This window comes from Sparus aurata, chromosome 2 (assembly GCF_900880675.1).
Source record: "Sparus aurata chromosome 2, fSpaAur1.1, whole genome shotgun sequence".
In the NCBI taxonomy this organism is placed as follows: domain Eukaryota; kingdom Metazoa; phylum Chordata; class Actinopteri; order Spariformes; family Sparidae; genus Sparus; species Sparus aurata.
Genome location: NC_044188.1, coordinates 18,220,000 through 18,240,285, shown reverse-complemented (window position 1 = coordinate 18,240,285; position 20,286 = coordinate 18,220,000). Strand labels below are relative to the sequence as shown.

Genomic DNA, 20,286 nt, shown 5'->3' with positions numbered 1-20,286 from the left:
AATCTTATTTCGTTTTTTAACAATTTCAACTAATAGTCTTGCATATTGCCCCTTTTATAAATAGCAGGTGCTTTCTTTAACGCGTTTCCAGTAAACTGGTTGCCAACTGGTTTCTGACTAACATCTGCTGATCAAGCCAGCTAAACTTCTGACTCTACTACATGAAAGGGAGTTATCTCAGCTTAATGTCCATCTACTTTATGACTAACATCTTCTGATCATATTCAATTCAGTGGCCTGTTGAGTGGCATTTTCCTAGCAGGAAATTAGTCCGTAACAACTCACTTCAATTATGTGGCTTGTTGAGAGAAAGTTAAACGGAAAATGCTTTGACATTAAATGTGCGATTAGGAGAAGTTAAGCATAAACTAGTTCCCTGAAATTGTCACAAAGTATTCACCAGCTATGTAGTAACTGCTTGCTAGAAAATTGCAGAATGTTATTATCAAATTATGTTGGATAATGTTCGATTAAATTTGAGATAAGTACATCGGATAGGTTTATTGGTAATTACCACCTACCATAACATTTCCAGACCTGTGAAATTAAGTTTTACTGAAATCTGAAAATACACCTTTTTGAATGTTTATATTTCAATCATGGGCCAATAACATTCACAAATTAAAAAACATGAAGTTATGTTTGAAATCATAATTACAAAATGTTTTATTTTGATGCTTTTTAAATCCCTTTCTAATGGAGCCAAAGGTTGTTTGCAGTCTGCATCTAGCTGCGATCAGTGGTACTCCACCATCAGGCACTTTGCATAATCGTCAGCCCTTCTCCATATGAGTTACTGCTGGGTCGCTATCACACACACACACACACACACACACACAGTCCTCCGCCACTGTCAATCAAACCATCATCAAATATGCATCAGGAGCCTCACAGGCGCCTGTAAAGTAGAAAAAAATTAGTGTGTGAAAGAGACCCTGCATATCCGAGTGTGAGTGCAAACTTGCCTGTGCGCTTCGACTGTTTGTGAGAGAATGAGAGAATGATGAAATATGTTCCTGTGTGAGCGCATGTGTGTGTGCGTGTGCTTGTGTGACACATGTCTTCTTGCGCATGTTCTATAATCTGTGTGCTAAACAGCATCTGCAGAGTGAGCCACCACTGTGCCACCCTCAAATCCATATTCAAAGGAAATCTAACCCACATTCTGCTTTTGAAAAAGCACCCAGCCCCCCATATTGACTGTGGGATTGCTGAACCCCACTGTTTTGGTAGGAAAACTAGAAAGTCGCTCGGAAAAAAACGATAAAAACAAAAAGAAAAAAGGATTCTTCACCCAGATTTTCAAAACCCAACATATTTATACATTAATATTGTTGCAGCATTGACAGTAAATATGGTCCTAGTAGTGATTTATGTCAGTAATAGCACATTGCTGTTAGTGGCTTTATCACTGATTATATAATGGTCAATTGAATATTGAGATTTTGCAGACAGCTACCTCTTTTAGAGGGAGCTGTAAATGTAATGTAATGTAATGTAATGTTTTTGATGTGAAACTCTGATATTAAACCACTGACAAGCTTCTCGAAGAGCTACAGTGGTATAACTTCCCCAGTGTCTCATGAGGGAAATACTAGCTAAGCACTTGAAACAGTGATAGCACAGTCAATACTAGCATGTCCAGTTGCAAGGCTCCAGTGTTATTTAGACAATTCAGAGCACAGGCAAAAGCCATGTTGATCAAAGAAATAGATTAAAGCTATGCATTATGTTTGTCCAGATTAGAATCTGAGCTAAACTACCAACATAGACACCCAATGATTTTTCCTGGTTCACCACCGTCCTCTAGACCAACTATTACTGAGCTCTGAGAACCTACTCCAGAGCACCATTATCTGTGGTAGATTGCCCTCTCAAGTCTAATTATTTCTCCCGACTATCTTGCAGACTATCTGGCTCATGGTGTGTCAAGTGGACCATTTCAGCCCAGCAGGGTCTCTCCTTTTAGCCCATGTTAATAAACACTAATACTGTGAACTGCTGAGCGGGCTGCAAGCTGAGGGGTCGACTGTTCCTGCAGCATGCCTTTTCTAAATCGATGACAAGGTTAGAATGTATTACTTGTAATTCTGTGAAGTGCACTCTGCTAGAAATGATTTAAGGGTGACATGCCGTCCTTTGTATGGAGCATACATCACATCCTATGTACTAGGAAATGTCCCCCGTCTTTAAGATCAAAAGACATGCGCAGGTTTTTAAGTAGCATACTTAAAAAAGTCTGTTACAGTAGAGTTCATTAATTTGTTTGTTTACATGTACGGGTTAGGAAAATCAAGTCTACACTCAGCGGCCCAGAGGCCTCACACATGAGAAGCACAGTGTGCATTATGATTGAAGGGTTGTACATTCTAGCACAAGGTGTTAAATCCCTAAATATTTTTCTCCCAGTGGTTGCCTGACAGTAATTTGTTATACACTGAGTTTTACAAGACAACCTAGTTTCACTTACTGACCCTGAAAACAACTGCTTGACAAAATATTCTTAACTCAGGGTCCAGTTATTGGCTTTTTCTAGAGCTTTTAAACACATCTCTGTATCTCTTTCAGCAGTAGAAGTGTTACCAGGGCTGATGAAGACTGTGAGGTAGTGCAGCAGGGTGGTTGGATAGGTCATACATTACATTTTTGCCAAAGACTACAGATCCCAAGCATGACTAAGAGTCAAAATTGTTTTTTTGAAGGTACTTCACGTACTTTTACATCTTTTTCACAATGTTTATAACAGTCCAAAAGTCACAATATAACATAATATGTAAACAGTTTGTCAGCAAGCTTTTTTTTTCAAGTCTAACGAAGCATTGCATATGTATTCTAGTATTTCTGACTTGACCGCAGAGCCCTTTACATACAAAACTGATACAATTATAATACCCAGATACAGTGTTGGAAGCTGCCATATTTGAAGAAAGTTGGGAGCTAGAATGTGTTGAAGCTGTAAGTTATGTACAACTAAAGACAAATAATCATATTAAAGAATAATTTGGAATTTTGTGAATTTCTGCTTCATCACTGTTTTGTCTCCAGTACAACCTCACTGCAACAGCTCTTGGCAATAGAAATGTCTTGCTCAAGTTCCACATAAATATTTTATGTATGTTTCATAAAATGAACTCATAATATTATGCTTAGTCCTAATGTGGTCATAATAGTAGGGTGTCCCTGAGAATTCAGTAATTAGGTCATCTGTCATGCAAATGTCTTGACACCCTGTACAGCAATGTGTGCCAAGCTACATAAAAGGTCTGTCCTGCCAGTACAAAAGCATGCCCGTTTTGGTTTCAGTCACGACGACAATTACATTTTAAATTTGGCATTTACAGTGGTCAATCTTCCCAAATGAAACCTTCATACATGTCCCTGTACACACACACATGAGTGCACTCACACAAGGGGCAGACTTGAGAAAGGATGAGCTATATACCGACACACAAAGAGACAGACGAGATTACATCGGGTGTATAATTGATAGTGATCAACCTTCAAACTGGGGGGGGTTAATGCATTTCTTTCAGACTCTCATCTTTCCATCAGAAATTTAAGGAACCATCAACAAAGTCAGTTCATCACTCCATTCACATTTACCAATTTTGACCAAGGGCACTTTCTATTATATTCATTCTAGTACAGTAATACAGTTTTCCCTCACCAACACATTAATTGCCAGCATTTCTTCTTGGGGTTTCATCTTGTACCCGTCTCCAAAAAAACTGTACTATGACTATGTTAGATCTGTAATGTGTGCACAACAACTGGGGATGTTCTGAGCCAATATGCAGGAGTGGCACTGCAGGGATTTGTCTCAATAGGTTTTACATCCTGACCCATTTCCAGCCATTCAATCATCATTGCAAATGATTGTATAAGATATGGAGGGAGCTTCCAATTTTGAAAAATAAATAAATAAATTGTGGAAGTGTCCTAAACTGGCATGCCCCACCGGTTTCAAAATTCTGATTGAAGCTTATGAGAAAATGCCACTTCCCACTTGACTTATTACCTCAGTAAACAGTTTCCTGATGTGTTTATGGTCTCACTCACTATATTCAAGTCTTTTTTAACACAGCAGGATGTTTATTTTGAAAATCATGGTCCTATTTAGGCTAAAATGGACACTAAAGCAGTGTATTAATTAAGGCTACCTTGGGATTGACAAATTGCTACCACAAGGTTTCCTTGGATTATCAGTCAGATCCAATGAAGTTATCCTCCCCAGCTCCACTCTATTGTCCATACTGTATAGTCATGGCCGTATCGCCAAACCTGAGGCTTCAAAGCGGAAGATCACAAACCAATGGGAGGCATCACCTTGGGTCTATACTTGACTGTTGTCCATCACATTCGATTTAAACATCTTTTCAGTACTGCTGGCTAGGCCATCACTAGACTTTCGCAACTGGATTTGTAAAGATCAACAGATCATTTCTCAATGCCCTGACAACTTCCTTCACAATTCTAAATTCTTCTTTATGACCGGTATTTTACCATAACAGTTTGACTAGGGTGAGACAATTTCAAATGTCAACAGAAATATCCCCCAAAAATGCCACCATTCAACCAAAAAAAATAAAAAATAGATAGACATTCAGTTTGTTGCTAAGTTTGGTTTGGAACCACAGACTAGAATGAAGAAATGAATAACAGACAGTGGTTTTAATGAAAGACATCCACACTGACAGTGTCGACAAGTGAAGCAACCACAGCTGCTCTGGGTTCAATTCTATCTCGGGGAACATTTTAAGTGCTGCTGGCTGGAGACGATGAACTTCAGTATTTCACTAAAGTTGGAAATGAAGCGCGGCTGTCCAAATCCCATCCCAGTGCTGTTGGCTCCTGCCATCCCAATTACAGACTGGTACTCCAGTGTCCTTGGATATATTAACATCTGGCAGTGACAGCGTATGAAAATGATCCCTTTGGTTAACTGTGGCCTATTTTACATTTTCTTTCTGTTGATCAATGTGCATCAACTGTTCAAACAAACTAAATAGGGCAGAGCATAAAACATTATGAGAAGCCATTAAGGGAAATTTTACTGCGGGGTGTTTTTCTTCACAGAGAACGACTCAAACATATCTTACAAATGACATCAGCTTCACTATTTTTTTTAATTTAGGTTTGTTTTGGGCTAAGCTTGCCCTGCTCTTTTTTTGTGATCATTTACAGGCAAAAAGTCAAGCTACTCTGCCTGCAGCGCTAAGTGTAGAGAACCGAATGCAAGCACAGATAGTTTTACTCATGCCTGTGAGACACGGCAGACTGATAAATGGCAACAAACACAGTATGATTGATCACTCTGCCCCAGTAATTCAAAACTCTGGGTTTGTGCAGATCTCTGTAACACATACACATCCTACCTTAACCATGCTATCAACGAATGTAAAGTCAGAGGGAGAAAGACAGAAAAAAAAACAATAGAAACTCAGAGAGACAACATAGAGACAAATTATGAAGAGATGGAGGTAGCAAGTGATGGGCAGATGAAGAGAGACCGAGTGGAGAAAAAATTAGTGAGTGAGAGCGAGGCAAAGTGAACAGAGTGAGAAGTGGATGGAGACGGAGCGGGGCATCCATCCATCATGCAGCGCTGCCTCTGTCAGACACGAGTAATAGATGAGGAGAGATAGAGAGGAGAGCAGACACTCCTCTTCAATCTATCCCCACTCGGTATCTGGGTTCGCTTGTCAGGTCTGCTCCGTCACCCCAGACCAAGACAATTACAGGGGAGAGGGGAGAGGGGTACAGTTACACACAAACAACACAGGCGCAAACAGAGACGCCGACACACGGCCAGACACAACAGCTGTTAAACTGAGGAGAAGAGAGGAGGAGGGGGGCGGGGAAGGAGGGACTGTGATCAATCATCAGTGTGACTGTCGAAGAGATGATACACTTCAAATATTGTTCATGTCACCTGGTACAGAATTCACAACACAATGCTATGATTCAAGGGTAGCACAGTGGGTAACAGTACATTATGGCTGGACAATGTATTAATTATCTCGTTATCATAATGTGAGATTATATATAATCTTAGATTCTGGACATCGTTATAGTTAAAGGCTACATTAAAGTGGTGTCATTTTCAAAAGTCCCCACAATCCTGTCACATTTCGACATTGCGGCGTTTGCTCCAAATTACTGTGATGCTTGATTTTGTTGCCCTGTTGTAGCATTTATGAGGTGCTTTTGAGGAGATTTCAAAACACTCAGATACTACCACGTATCTCGATATACACCCTAAAAAGAGAAAATTATTATTTTGAGGCCATATCAAACCACGCCTAGACAAAGTAGTTATAAAATAATGAAGGATTACTTAGTAATATCCCAGCATGATGTTTTGCTTTGCATGGGGTGCACAAAAAGAGTAAATAATGGATAAGTAATAAGTAATGGATGAGTCCTTACTAGTTTGTGCCACTCAGCAGCTGACTGAGAGTTAATCAAGAACTGCTCATCAAGAAATGGGTCATTACTTTGATTCAAACATAATCATTACCTGATGATTTATTAATATAGCACCTACCAGTCTGTTCTCTAGTAAGTCATCATTATGCACAATAAACAATCAGAATTATTCAGGTAAGAGTTATTAAGCAGCCATGCAAGACCATTATTTTCCTATCGTACAACATGCCAGGCATGCAGATGTTGAGATCTTTTCAACCTTACAGTGCAAGGAGCAGAAGTGGATCACATGTTCCTTTAATTACAAGTACTTGGTCATGCATGCAGAAGTGCTCAACACACTGTGCATATAGCACCAAGCCTCCGTGTGATGGGCCATAACAACTTATTGATTATCAGGTTCCTGATTCGTTACTCAACATGCAAATATTTGTGTAACTGACACAAAACAAGATCAAACAAAATTCTAGAAAAATCCAACATGTTAAAGAAATTATGAATTGATTAATTGATGTCATTAAAACAAATCACTGCAGTAGCAAAATGTTAAATAAAGATTATCCCCATGACTATTAATTTGCTTGTGTCATTATGTCTTTGATATCTACACAGTAATCATTACATTCAGGACACATTGTCTAACCAAACTGCAACGCCATTTTCAGGCTGTTAATGGGAAACACGGTAAGAGCTACACTCACAAACTCTCAGCTTCAGTAAAGATGATTGATCAACACTTTTATTCTTCAGTAATTCTTCAGTAATGGTTGTAGTGTTTAACTGGGGTTAGCCGCTCATTTCTACATGTAGACTTATTTTTTTTTCTGTGGATTAGTTCTACACTATGAACTAATTAGAAGAGCAGAAGGTGCTTACTGCAATTTGGGAGAACCATAAATCTCCATATACCACAGTGACAGTGCCATTGCCCTTTCTGCCCACGCCCCCGTGCACAAATATTATCAACAGAAAGTATCAGTGGGCCTATGTGGTCGTAAAATATGCTTATTTAATACAGCAATTATGATGTTTAATGCAACACTTTTTTCACATGCTTAAATGTGAACAGACATGCTGTTATAAAAGGGGCAGTATAAGAACTAATGTGCTTACATGTCGTAGACAATCAAATCAGCTCATCTCATCACACTTTAAAGCAGTTTGCTCCCCAGCGTCAGACTTTGAAGATGGTCAAAGCCTGAGAAAGCTTCGCTGGATGAGTCTTTTGCAATTGCAAATACATATGCTGCAGATTAAACACAGTCTAAACAACAATTCTGGTGTGACTCAAATGAACACATGGACAGCTCGACTTCATTTAAAAAAAAGAAGAAAAAAAAGGTGACATGTCGCAATTGAGATGTAATAATTCAAATAAAAATGAAATATTCTACTAGAATTCAAGGTGAAGTGTATAAAAATGCTCCCGGCTGTGACGAACGCTTCGCCTTGATCTGCTGCAGCTTGGCTTGTACCTCATTTGCACGTCGCCTCGGACAAAAGCCTCTGCCAAATGAGTAAATGTAAATTTGAGGAATACATATGTTAGGTCATGACTTTGCAGATGTCAATATGCATGCACCTCCCTCCGCCAGATTAAACCAAGACATTTCTCTTGGTTTTGTGAGTAACAAGAAACTAAAGCAGAGAACTGCTGCTGCCCACCAATACATTTCACACAGTGAAAGATGGGTCAACGGATGATAAAGATAGATCCCAGTATTACTTCTGACAAAACTGAGGTATACCTAAATGTAAATTACAGATAATTATTACATTATCATGTTGTAATTAAACACCAAAATACAGTATTGTTACAGAAATGTTGTGTCTGGGTTACCATAGAAACACAATACATCCCTGTAATTTTCATATATATTACTATAAAATGATTACAGTATACTACGGGGAATGTAAGGCAGTTAGTAACCAGTCATTAACAGTGAGGTTACAATGATCATTTTCTAAGTGTATAGTACAACCTGTGCTATATAATGTTGCAGCTAATGAATAATTATCGATTACTATGTGGAATATTTTCACGACTGTTTAGTCTGTAAATTGTAAAGACATAAAATGTGAAAAATGCTCATCCTATGCTTTGGGCTCTTGTTTCAAGAGCCCAAAGCGACATCTTCAAATTGCTTCTTTTATCTGAACCCCAAGAACGCTTCATTTATTGTTGTAAACTAAGAAAAGCACAAAATCTTTAGGGAAATAGAACCAACAAATGTTTGTTTGATACATTTACATTTTGGCAATTAATTTTCTTTTGATTGACTAGTCAATTCATCAACTGTTGATTGCAGCTCTATGCAGAACACTACATAAAACAGGGGTCACCAATGAGGTGCCCACAATGAGCATATGAGTCGCCCACAGGGCACCTTAAACCTAGATTGCCTTCTAGTACATGTGACCTATTAATGTAGTGTTTCCCACACATATACTTTACTTGGATGAGCCCAGGTATCTTTGGTTTTGGTTTATCCTTTTATGAAACAACTGGCCCTCTATAATACTCTCTTACTCCTTTGAGGTAGCCCTCAGTCTCAAAAGGGCTGGTGACCCTGTGTACATCTATAATTTTGGATTAGGGCAACAACAAAGAAAACATAACTCTGCAATAAAAAGTGGAGTCTGAAATCAGCTGAATCTGTTCACGGATGAAGAAAAACAACAGTTAAAAAAACAAGATCGTAAAACTGTCATCCCCAGAGGTGAAGTTTTGGAAACTTATAGGACACTGTGGTGTACCAGAGAGGTGTTTTTTCCTCTGCCTGCCTGCTCCACACAGCACCATTCTAATACCAGGCTGCTTGGCATTCAGCATGTCGCTCTCTCCCTCTTTCTCTCTCTCTTTCTCCTGGCACCATCCCTCCCTCCTTCTCCTCTCTCTCTCTCTCTCTCTTTCTCTCTCTCGCTCTCTCTCTCTTTGGGCAGCATCTCTCGCCCGCTCTTCCCTGGTGAGGTGGGATTGCACCACTGAACCAGCATCTGTTGCCACGCGCAAGCACGCCCATGCACACACACACACACACACACGTAAATCGTGGGCAAACTGTGTGGACATTTAAACCCCCACTGTAGTGGGCAGCATGTCGCTGTGTTGAGAACATCATGATGACATATTTTGGACGTTCAAACTATAACGCAGCATGCTGTCTTAACACCTAGAGCTCCGTGGCGAAATATTCTGTCCTCGTGCTCCTCCTCCTTACTCTTCCTCTCCTTTCTCCTTCCTCTTTTCTTCCACCCTCATGGAGCATCCCATCCCTTGTATCCTCTCATCAACCCCTTCTTCCCTCTCCCTCCTTCTCCTTTTCCGTGCATTCCCCAAATACAACATTTGCTCTTAATTGACATGCCTCTTTGAGTAAAGGTCAATTTCCCCCAAAAGCCTCTCATGTTCCACTTTTTTCTTCCCTCCCTTTACCTCTAGCCTTTCCTCCTTTCTATCTTCCCTTCCTTTCATCCATCGTCTCTGCAGCCTGTCCTATCTTTCATCACTCCCTTTTATCCGCTTGCAAACGTTGCCGCAGCCATCCCGCCTCCGTGCATCGCAGTATCCATTGGCCGGTGGGTACGTAAATGTAAAGCTTCAGTCGACACTGAGTTAGAACACCACCGCAGGAGCTGCACTTGTACCTGCGGACCTATACATCACTTCCCCACAGAGATGAAACTGTATTTTCCGTCTTCCTCTAAAACTCATTGAGTTTCTCTGTGTGAGTTCCATTTCTTTTCTGCTCTGTCTCCCTCGCCCATGCAGACACATCAATCAATTAGACTTGCACTCCTCCGGAATTTACACGTCTCCCCGGCTTCATTTTTCAATCTCATGTTGACATGATGAAAGGTATTTTACATGGCGCCAAAAATAGAAGCCATTGTTGTTCGGAGTCGGTTTCAAAATGTTGCCCCGATTTCTTTTTCTGGCTAATTGGGCATTAAGAGGAATCATGGCCGCTGAGGAGTCAGAACCACCGTGACAGCACAAACCTATGCCACTCAGCAGCCACTCACGGCTTGTAATTGTTTAATCCATTATATGACTTCATTAACAGAGCCGGTCCCACATTATGTTACTGTAATAAGCGACTAGACTGATTGTTTTCCAAAATCGTAATACCCTCCTTCCCCTCAGACTCCAGGCTTCTGCTTCCCTCCTTTGACTCAAATCAGTTGATCAAACTGTAAACACGACAAAGCACCTCGCATCGTCAGCTCTCGCAGAAGTAGAGGAAGTGTTGAGGGACTCTTCCATCGCTACATGTCATCTCTGATCAGGCTCCCACATCTGCTCAGATAAAAATAACCGAACCATTTGCTGATCTGAGTTACAGCCACCTGAGCGATAGGAGAGCTGTAATGCTCCCATATGACTGAAGGGTTCAAAATGATCAGAAAGTTTGACAGCAGTTTTTCACTCGCTTTCCGGCCCCAGTTATCCCTCTGGTATGTTTCTTGAATCCTTCAGCACAAACCCCAGTAAACCGAAGGGATCATGAAGCGCCACTTTCACGCCCTGTTTTCATATTGGAAATCAGGGTCAAATGAGTCTCTGGCCTTCAACTCTGCAGGAAATCTCCGCCTTCCCTGCGCTCGCCTTGCAACTCGTACAGTATGCGAGCCCATTCCGTCCGTCCATACTGGATCAATTCTGACATCTGATGTCTAAAAGCTGCTGGAGGTGTTATGTTCTCAATGAAACGAGTGTTAAATGGCTCTGTGTTCCAACATTAATCACCGTTATGATTAGTGTTTGGTCACGCGTTAAAAGCAAAGAGAGAACTGTTCTGGTATCCCTGCCCACTTTATCCAAGAACACGCCATGAAGAGGCGGTCCTGTCTGCTTGGTGACTAAGAGTAGAGCAGGATCCTGAATGAAAGATGTGACTGTCACATTCGTAAATACAGTAGGCTAGCCGGTGACAGGGTCCGGTTAGCTTAGCTTAGCATAAAGACTGGAAACAAAGGGACAAAGCAAAAAACTCAAGTAGAGTGTCTGTTCTTACCTGCCCAGGGACTACAGGCAAAAACTAGCAAAATTGCTATAACCTGGCTCAATAAATGTTTTCTTGTTTTACGAGATTAATGTTCTTTTGTGCATTGTCCCTGTTTTAAATAAATAAACTCCTCCTCCTCCTAGAAAGAAGGACACAACTGGGGTTTATCTGGGATTGTGCGTCAGCAGCCTGGGCACAGTAACTTCTTGCAGGCTTGTCTATGACCGTGAGGTTGGCAGGCGTCCAGCTGAGACTCCAGGAAGTCACTGCCCCGAGCCAAGAAATTGTCCAGCTAATAGCCAGCACCATAAGGTATTATTTTTACACTAAACAAACAAGATATAAGATGATAATTAGGGAAGTCGAGAGGTGCTGCTAGGTGGATTCTGTCACCTTTGGACCAAGCCATGCTAGCTGTATCCCACCGATACCAGCCTGCTAAACTAAACTGCGCTAACCTGCTGCTGGTGGCAGCTTCACATTTGTCGTATGGACATGAAAGTAGTGTATTGGCCTTAACGCTTATGGTCATTCTGCCTTAAATCACTTGTCCACTATACTGTGAGATTAATATGCTCATCAGGTTGTAGTACTGTTCTGATGCAACATCGTAATCTTTTTATTAAAACAAAAACAATGACTCATTTGAATAAATTACCGAACAAAAGCGGTGCTATTCTCCGATAGCGAGCACAAATAGCTGCTCTCACATAAATAAATAGAATACTCAGAGTAGAGTCATGGATTCCATGGCTTCATAAATTGGGCTATTTACCATCATTAAAGAGCTGATGGGCAATTTTATGTCTCACCTCACAGTGACATCCCCGAAAGTGCTCGGAGTCACTGCTTTTGAAAAACACTGCTCCTGTTTATTATCTTGTGTTTGCATGCACAGATATGTCCAATTATTCTGAGGATCATCAAGTATTCTGTTTATGACTTGCTGCATGTGAGTGTCACATGAGTTCAGAAAAAAAAACACATTGAGATAACTGGCTGCAGCACACAATGCCCCCCTGAGGCTCTTTATCCAATTTTTATTCTTTAACTCAGTTTCCATGGCAGTGTGAGAACCTTCTGTTTATTCATGTATAGTGGTATTCATGAGTGGGATATGAAGACGCATCTCCAAAAAAGCAGGAGCTTTAGCACAACATGAGCGATAACTCTCGAGTCCTGCGTGCGTGTTGGCACTGTGACAGAGATGTCGGCAAGCAGGATGATTTAGAGAATTGAGGCCTCGCTCGTTACAGCACCACTCAGGCACTACATCAACTACTAATTATACACAAGCATGATTGAAATGTGTTTTTTCTTTTTTTCGTGTTGGTTTGGAGAGGGAAAAAAGTCAGGCTGCAATCTTCTCCGGGCATATTTACCATGGTCGAGGCTCTAAACTCAATCTTACTCAAATCTCCTGACTGCCTATGAGTTTCACTATTTTTTTTTTTTTTTTCAAATGTCACGGTGTAAACGGGGTCACGATCAAAGACGCACACTGACAGCAAGTGCTCTTTACCATTCTATTTGCTTCCCCTCGCGAGCACAGCCTGCTCGCCTCGCCGTACACCGTGATTACATGCGCACGCGATTGTAATCTGAAATGCATTAAGGTCTCGCTCAAATGCTCTTACACATGACGGGTGAGATGAGACGTGGGCAGGTTTGGAGACGAGAAACAGGGAAAACCCGGTTTCATCCCGCATGTGTGTTTACATGTGTTTTGTTTGTTTGTTTTTTTTTTTTTTTACAGCGGCTTGGAGACGCCGCAGAGCCCCATCACGATGCAAACGGGGCAGTTAGGGGACGATAAAAAAGCTAAAGAGGAGCGGATGAGCTGACAGGGCAGACTAAACAGTTGTGGCTGTGTGTGCAGCTTTTCGTCGACTCCCCTCTCTGTCCGTCTCCATGGTGCAGCGAAGACCATTATGGAGCAATCCACCGGATAATACCATAAGGTTGCCACATCATAGCACTGCGAGAGTCTTCTACACTTGGCCTCCAGCATGCTATTGTTAGAGCTTTTCTTCAGGGATCATTTCAATGCCAGCTGCAACACCTGCTCTCTCTCTCTCTCTCTCTCTCCGTCCTATCTCACTCCTCTCCAGCATCTTCTCGGTCGCCTTCCCCCCTCCCCCGATCCACTCCGTTCCATTACCTCCTACTGTCCTCCCCTATTTTCTCCGCTCGCCTCTCCGAGCAAAGTCCTGCCTCACTCACCTGCCATCACCTCCTCTCCCCTTAACACCTCCCTCCCATCACCCGGGTCATCTCATCTCCTATGGGCTCCTTTCTCTCTATTCCACCTCAGCAGCAAACTCTCTCCCCCCCGACAACTCCTTTTAACCCCCAACCACCACCACCCACCCCTGTCTGCGCTCCCCACAATTTAATCAAATCCTCCTCTTCTCGGGTCTTCTCCTCCATCCTTCCCTCCATTCTCCTCCAAACTCTCAGGGCTCCTCTTCAGCCTCCTCTCCTCCCATGTGCCTGGCTTTCCATCCCCTCCCTGCACATATCTCACCCCCGCCCCTTATTCAAATCTATTTCTTCACACTCCCCATGCTTAGCTAGCAGCTTCCGCCTCCAACCCCCCTCAGCATCTCCACCTCCACCCCTCTCTCCTCCTTCCCTCATGGCGTTAATTTAGAAAAAGGATATCACCATCCCTAAATCGTATGAGAGAAAAGAAAAATAAAAAACACCAACGCCATTATCTCCCCATCTGCCTTCTTCTCCCCCCCTCTCTCTCTCTCTCTCTCTATCTCTTTATCTCTGTGTGTACTCAACTCCTCCAAAAATCACAAACCAGCCACTCCAAACAGCACGGCACAAATATCCGAGAGGACGAAGGGGAGCAGGAGGTGATGGAGGGGGTGAGAGGAGGGAAGAAATGGTGCGATAATCGGACAGACGAGAAAAGTAGATAAAGAGAGTGTCATACCTGCGCGTCTCCCTCTCCTCCTCCTCCTCCTCTTCCTCCACCTCCTCCTCTACGGGGTAGATGAAGGCTATTTTTCTCCTATGGTTATCTCCCCCACCTTGTCGAGCCAGGTGGAGAACTCCACTCGGCGAACAATATGTTAAATAATCCTCCTCCTGGTCGGATAAAACTGTCAGACTGAACAAGAAATCATATCCACTTTTTTTTTTTTTTTTTTTAATGGTCTTGCACCTGCAAGGCTGGCCGCGCCGCGGGGCTCCAGGAGTGGTGGCAGGGCAAAGCGAGGCGTTTCACTTGAGTTCCCGTTGAGTTTGCATGGAGAGTCCTGGAGCGGGTGCTCGACCGGTGGCAGCCCGTCACCTACAGCGATCCGGTGTCCGCCGCTGATCCACCGGGGCAGAGCTGTGAGCGTGGAAAACGCGCCGTCAAACCGGCGCACCGCCGCGTTGCGCACTCATCTGGTCTCCACATGAGCTCCCCGCGTTTCCGCCAAGACTCCGTTAATATGTCGTTTAAAGAAAAAAAAAAAAAAAAAAACAACAAAAAAAGATAACCAGCCGTCGGGAGGTTAATGTCGCTGGGATACTGGGAGATGCGGACAGGGAGAGTGAGGACGCGCCTGTGTGCTCGGCGAGACGCGGGCACGGTCGTCGGTTTGAGGCTACTCAAGCCGGTCTCCACGTAAGCTCCCCTATAGGTGCTCTCTGCTCCCCCATTCAGCAGCTGTCATGCCTGCACCCAGCATCACATCTCACTCATCCGCGGCTCCCGCGCGCTCGATCCGAGCTTGCTTACGGAATAATAATCCTCTCTTGTGGGTGATTATCCGCCTCAAGGTAAGAGACGGAAGAGTGAGAGTACAAAAGAAGCTGCAGAGGCAGATGAGGAGCTCGGTCAGATGCTCGTGCCCCCCCTCCCCTTCTTTCCAGCCACAGAAGTGACTTTGTCTTGACCTCCCTCTTCTCTCCAAGGAGAGACACCGGACATTAGTGCGCGCTGCCCGGAGGGTGGCAGCTATACAGATACAGACAAAGGCGTCAGGATATATAGGTTAGGAAAAGAAGAAAAGGAAAAAAATAAATAAATAAAAAGGCAAGCTTCAGACAGAAGAAATGATGATTAATCCCGCTGGGAAAGCTGTCTCAAACCGCGTCCTTTCTTCCCTCCTGTCGTTAAAACGCGCTCTGATGCGCCGCGGTGAGCATCTCCGTCCCCTCCCGCAGTTACTTTCACACTGTGCGGCGGTTTGTCCCGGGAGTCTGATCCGCCTACCAGCTCCTCTCCTGTCTGCCTCCTTCCCTCTCTGGATCCGTGTCCCCGCTCGGACTATGGACAAGTCGTATGCTCCGGGATTACAAACCGGTAATAACGGATGGATGCGTTATGACGACTGTGCGTGATGGCATCGCCGGGCGTTTGCCTGGGAGAAGTAGCTCATGTAGTTTGGGTCGGTCATGAGACGCACCAGACGCCGACACGGGCAGGGGTTCTCAAACTACGGGATGGGGACCTCAAGGGTCCATAGGAATGCCGATGTGTTTCTGAGTACAATTACACAAGTTAATGATGCAAAATGCACACACACACACATTTTTTTTCAACATGTTTTTAACATGTTGTGATGGAATGCAAGACAAAAGGTTTTTTTAAAAAAAATATTTCTGTCTCTCCTTTATGCAGAGATGGACTCAGGATGTGTGAGGGGCAGCAGGGAAAAAAAGTTTATAGTGAACTGGAAGGGTACCATGCAGGGCTTTTATTTTATGATGACAACACATCCTCATCCTCATAAACAGCTGAATAGGTGGATTGTCAGCTTCTCCCACAATATCACCGTCCCCTAAACAACTTTGCAGCGTAATACAAGACACATGTACCGGACCTCCATGGTACAGTTTGGTTAACCACCTGAACTGCTTGGTTAGGTTTAGTAAGACATCACGGTTTGGGCTGAAAAATCTCTGCTTCTCTTCTGCAACCTCCAATACAAATGTACCTATAACTTGGTGACGTGTTGCATTATGAAGGTGAAGTTTCTTCACTACGCTAGTTAGTTTAAAGAACTCACCATTGACTTTCGTTCCTTGTTTAACCGCACAATTTATCCTCAACATCCTCCTTACAGACTTTTCACCTATTATACTACTTCTCCTCACATCCTCCTTCGCTGTTGTAATAGTTGCTACGGCCACTAGAGGTCGCCGTCTCACACTCAAATTATGATACATACAGTAAGAAGATGATTTCATTGTTTGACCTTTGTGGTCGTTTTTCTGATGGGGAAGGCTAAAAATTGAGAAGATAGAGATGTACCTATTCACACAGTGGCCAGTGCAGTTGACTTGACAGCTACTTCTTGTCTTGTTTTGAAATACTTTCGTGAAATAGGCTCACTTTCTTGCAGAGAAACCACTCTGTGTATGGAGCCTCCACCATCAGTCTGAAAGCACATCGCAACAGGATGTCACTGCTGCTGGCCAATGACGGCACATGATGTCACCCGGTCAAACCACCACAACATATTGTTTGTACAGTATTTTGCAGGAAGTTTTAGAGCTACTGGTACACTGGTTTTGTTTGCTTTTTGACAGAACCAGGCTAGCTGTTGCCCGCTCTTTACAGTCTTTATGCTAAGCTGAGATAACCAGCTAGTGGGGGGAGCTCAGCAGTATGGTTCTCCCATCTGATGTCTTAAATTAACAGTAAACAACATAAAATGAGTGACATTTGTTTTGTAGACCCTTCGCTGATATAGATCTGTATGTGACTTCCTCTCTGACTGAAGCATCTCACGGTGAGGGTTTCTCAGTAGCTGCGGTGATGAATGCCACCATCACAAACGGGGGGGAAACAGTCGACGCAGGAGGCAGATTAGCGCGCTCACTTGACAGATTCTGCCGGATTTCATGGATTATTGAGTGTGAGTGTTCTGCAATTATCTGATTAGTAAACGATGGGGTAGATTTGATGGCCCGCTGCTGGCACAACACAAAATAGTTCAGGGTCGTGGCCGTTGTTGGTGGTGGTGGTAGCGGGGCCGGGAGGGCAGGGGATAATAAGACAGACAGAGGAAGGCAGAAATAACCAGAGAAACAGATTCAAAGAATGGCCAGAGATCAGCCAGCAGGCCGGGAAAATGCAAACTGTGACGTTTTTGCTTCCTGTTCTGTAACCTCAATCGAAATAGAAACACCTCCGGGCTACAGAGGCTAAAGGTCAGTCTAATAAAAAAAGAAAAACAAATATGTGTGCATGTGTGAGAGAGGGACAGAGGGAGTGAGAGACAAATGCGAGGTGTGGAGGGCCTGGAAGTTTATTTTGGGACACAACAAGCATGAAAGTCACTTCTGGTGGCATTTGAAGGCTTAATGTGATGAGATTTAAAGAAGCTCACAGCAGAATTTTCCTCAACCGTTGGTCAGAAACAAGGAAAATGGGTCAGAGAGTCTCGTTTCTGATGGTTCCAATCCACAGTGGCAGCGTTTTAATTAGACACGATGTCCCCTGGGGGAATCCAAATTTACTCGGTTTTGGATCCTCAAATGCAAAATAATCACTGACCTAAAGGATCCTGTCGAGCCGCGTTATCAGAGCTGTATAAATATCGCTGAAAATTTGAACCAAACAACTTTTTTTGTTGCACACAAATTAAGTCATGACATTGACATCGTGACCAAGGGCAGTGCGTTGTTATAATGCAAGGAATCATTCGCTCAACGCTCAAACTGTCAGGGTGAGGTTGTAATTTAGGAGCCAAGATGCAGGCCAAACACAGGAGGCAGGAAATGGGGGAAACAAAAGGCGGGCTTTTATTAGAAAAAAAAAAAAAAGCCTAGATATACAAAAACCAGGAGAACAAACGAAAATGCGTGGTTGCAAGTTCAAATCAACATAGAAAAAACAGAAGCCAAAGATCAGGAACAGGTGAGGAGAGTGAGGAGGGAGGAGGACAGGTGAGGTAACGAAGGGAAACACAGAGGAAGAAGCACAAAGGGAAACAACACAGAGGAGACACTAAAAAGGCAGAAGAGACACAAAAAGGGCATGAAGTCGAAACATAACACACCACAAGACGACACAACAAAAACCCTTACGCAAACTGAAAACACATCCATCCCTAAATAGACAGGAGGCCTACATGATGGCAGACTACCAGGCCAGTGTGACTAAGTAACCCTGAAGGAAAATGTAGAAAAATACAGAGTCACTGAGCACAGGACAGGCTGTGATCATACTGCTCCCCGGGAGAGGTGGGGGGGGGAGCCAAAGATGTTTACCTCCATGTAATACAAGTCAAGTGTGTCGCCAGAGATGATTATTAGAAATTAGTCGATGACAATGTAATAGGCCCTTAGTCATTGCTTTCCAAAGCATCACATGTGATTTGACTCTGGTAGGAAAAAGACACATACAGTAGTTTGGTCACGTTATTCACTATAATGTCCTCTGGCCGGCATTTTAACGTGCCCCTTAGGAGAACAGCAACCACTCTAAGTCTTTCATTTCTTCCTCTATCAAGCTACTGAACACAGTCACTTTGAGAGCACTGTTACACGTTTACATTATGTCAAACTCAATTATTGATAAGAACTGTTACTAAAATGTGTTTTTGTTATTGCTGCTTTTTGCCACTCTTGTGCCCATTCGTGTACGAATGTATTGCGCCTGTGACATTTGTACATGTATGTATTGGGAGTTGTGTGTGTGCACTGATGCAAATGAATGGCCCTTCTTTGGATCAATAGTTATCTGAACACAATGTCCATTTACATGATCCTCCAGGATAGTCATCCCACAGTGTCTTTTTGCTCTGTGTCATTTCTCATTCCTCTAAAATGCGCGTACGTTTGATGCTTCCATTTCTCACTGAAAACACCGCTTTGACTGTTGTTGTGTCTAGGACCTAATTCACTGAAAAGGACAGCGTGAGTTTAATTTAAACTAGCAATTAGTCCGACATGTTGCTTGATGGTGGATATGAAATGCATTAGCATAGCAATACAGTGTATAAAGTAAGCACAGTAGGAACATCAGGCAGGTCAGAGTGCAGCATTTAACTATATATCTTTAAATGGCACAGATGAACTTGAACAAGTTTACTGTTTTTATATATATTGTCACAATGCAAGTCAGCTGTGAGTTGTCTACCAAGAAGTGACTATTGTTGTGCGTCACTGGGATTCGGTTTAAAGTCAGATGTGTTTCTCAACCATTCATTAAGAGAATAGACAGGGAAAAAAGACAGGAAACAGACGAAAGAGACACAAGGCATCCCTATGAGGTTAACAGAGCAGTTTCTTAACATATTTTGGTGCCAACCTTTGAATAAATGACCGATGTGATCATGTTTGATTTAGTCGCCGCCCTAGATGTCGGAAAGTGAGACAATTCCAAGTCAAAAAAACACATGACTCAACACTGAAGCCGTTTTCTTCTTGTTGTTTCCTGACTGACTAACTCTCATATCTCATTTTTTGTGTATTAATTGTGTATTTGTCGATGCCGCATGGTAAAGTTTGGCTTACTGTCATTTCACTGTTTGTTGACATTGCTGTGGCAACACGCTGTGTTTCATAACAATAAAGCGTCTGTGAAGTTGAGAGGGAGAGACAGAGAGGACAATGAGAGGGCACAAGAGATAAAGACAGAGAGAGAGACTGTATGAGAGGGAGAGAGGAAAGGAGGGAGGGAGGGAGATAAAGAGAGACGGAAGACCCTCCAGCCGATTCAGCACCATGGACAGTGCTGCAGCGGGATCCAGCAGCACAAGGCCGGAACAAGCTTTATCCTCAGAAAGAAAAGCCAAAAGCTCTTCTCAACATGCTCTGATCTCTCTCACTCTAACTCCCTTGCTCTCTCACACACACACACACACATACACACACACACACTTACCAGTAT

At 43.0% G+C, this 20,286-nt stretch overlaps 1 protein-coding gene across 3 annotated transcripts in view; it reads right to left on the bottom strand.

Annotated features, from left to right (window-relative positions):
- The window catches only part of LOC115573947 (leucine-rich repeat and fibronectin type III domain-containing protein 1-like protein), a 186,841-nt gene extending 170,992 nt beyond the window's left edge, over positions 1-15,849 (bottom strand). For 2 of the 3 annotated variants that reach the window (XM_030405063.1, XM_030405072.1), the window contains exon 1: positions 14,386-15,849. The gene's annotated coding sequence lies outside the window, so the exon portion shown is untranslated. The remainder of the gene's footprint in view (positions 1-14,385) is intronic. The other variant, XM_030405082.1, reaches the window with a different exon arrangement.
- Positions 15,850-20,286: the final 4,437 nt, after the last annotated feature.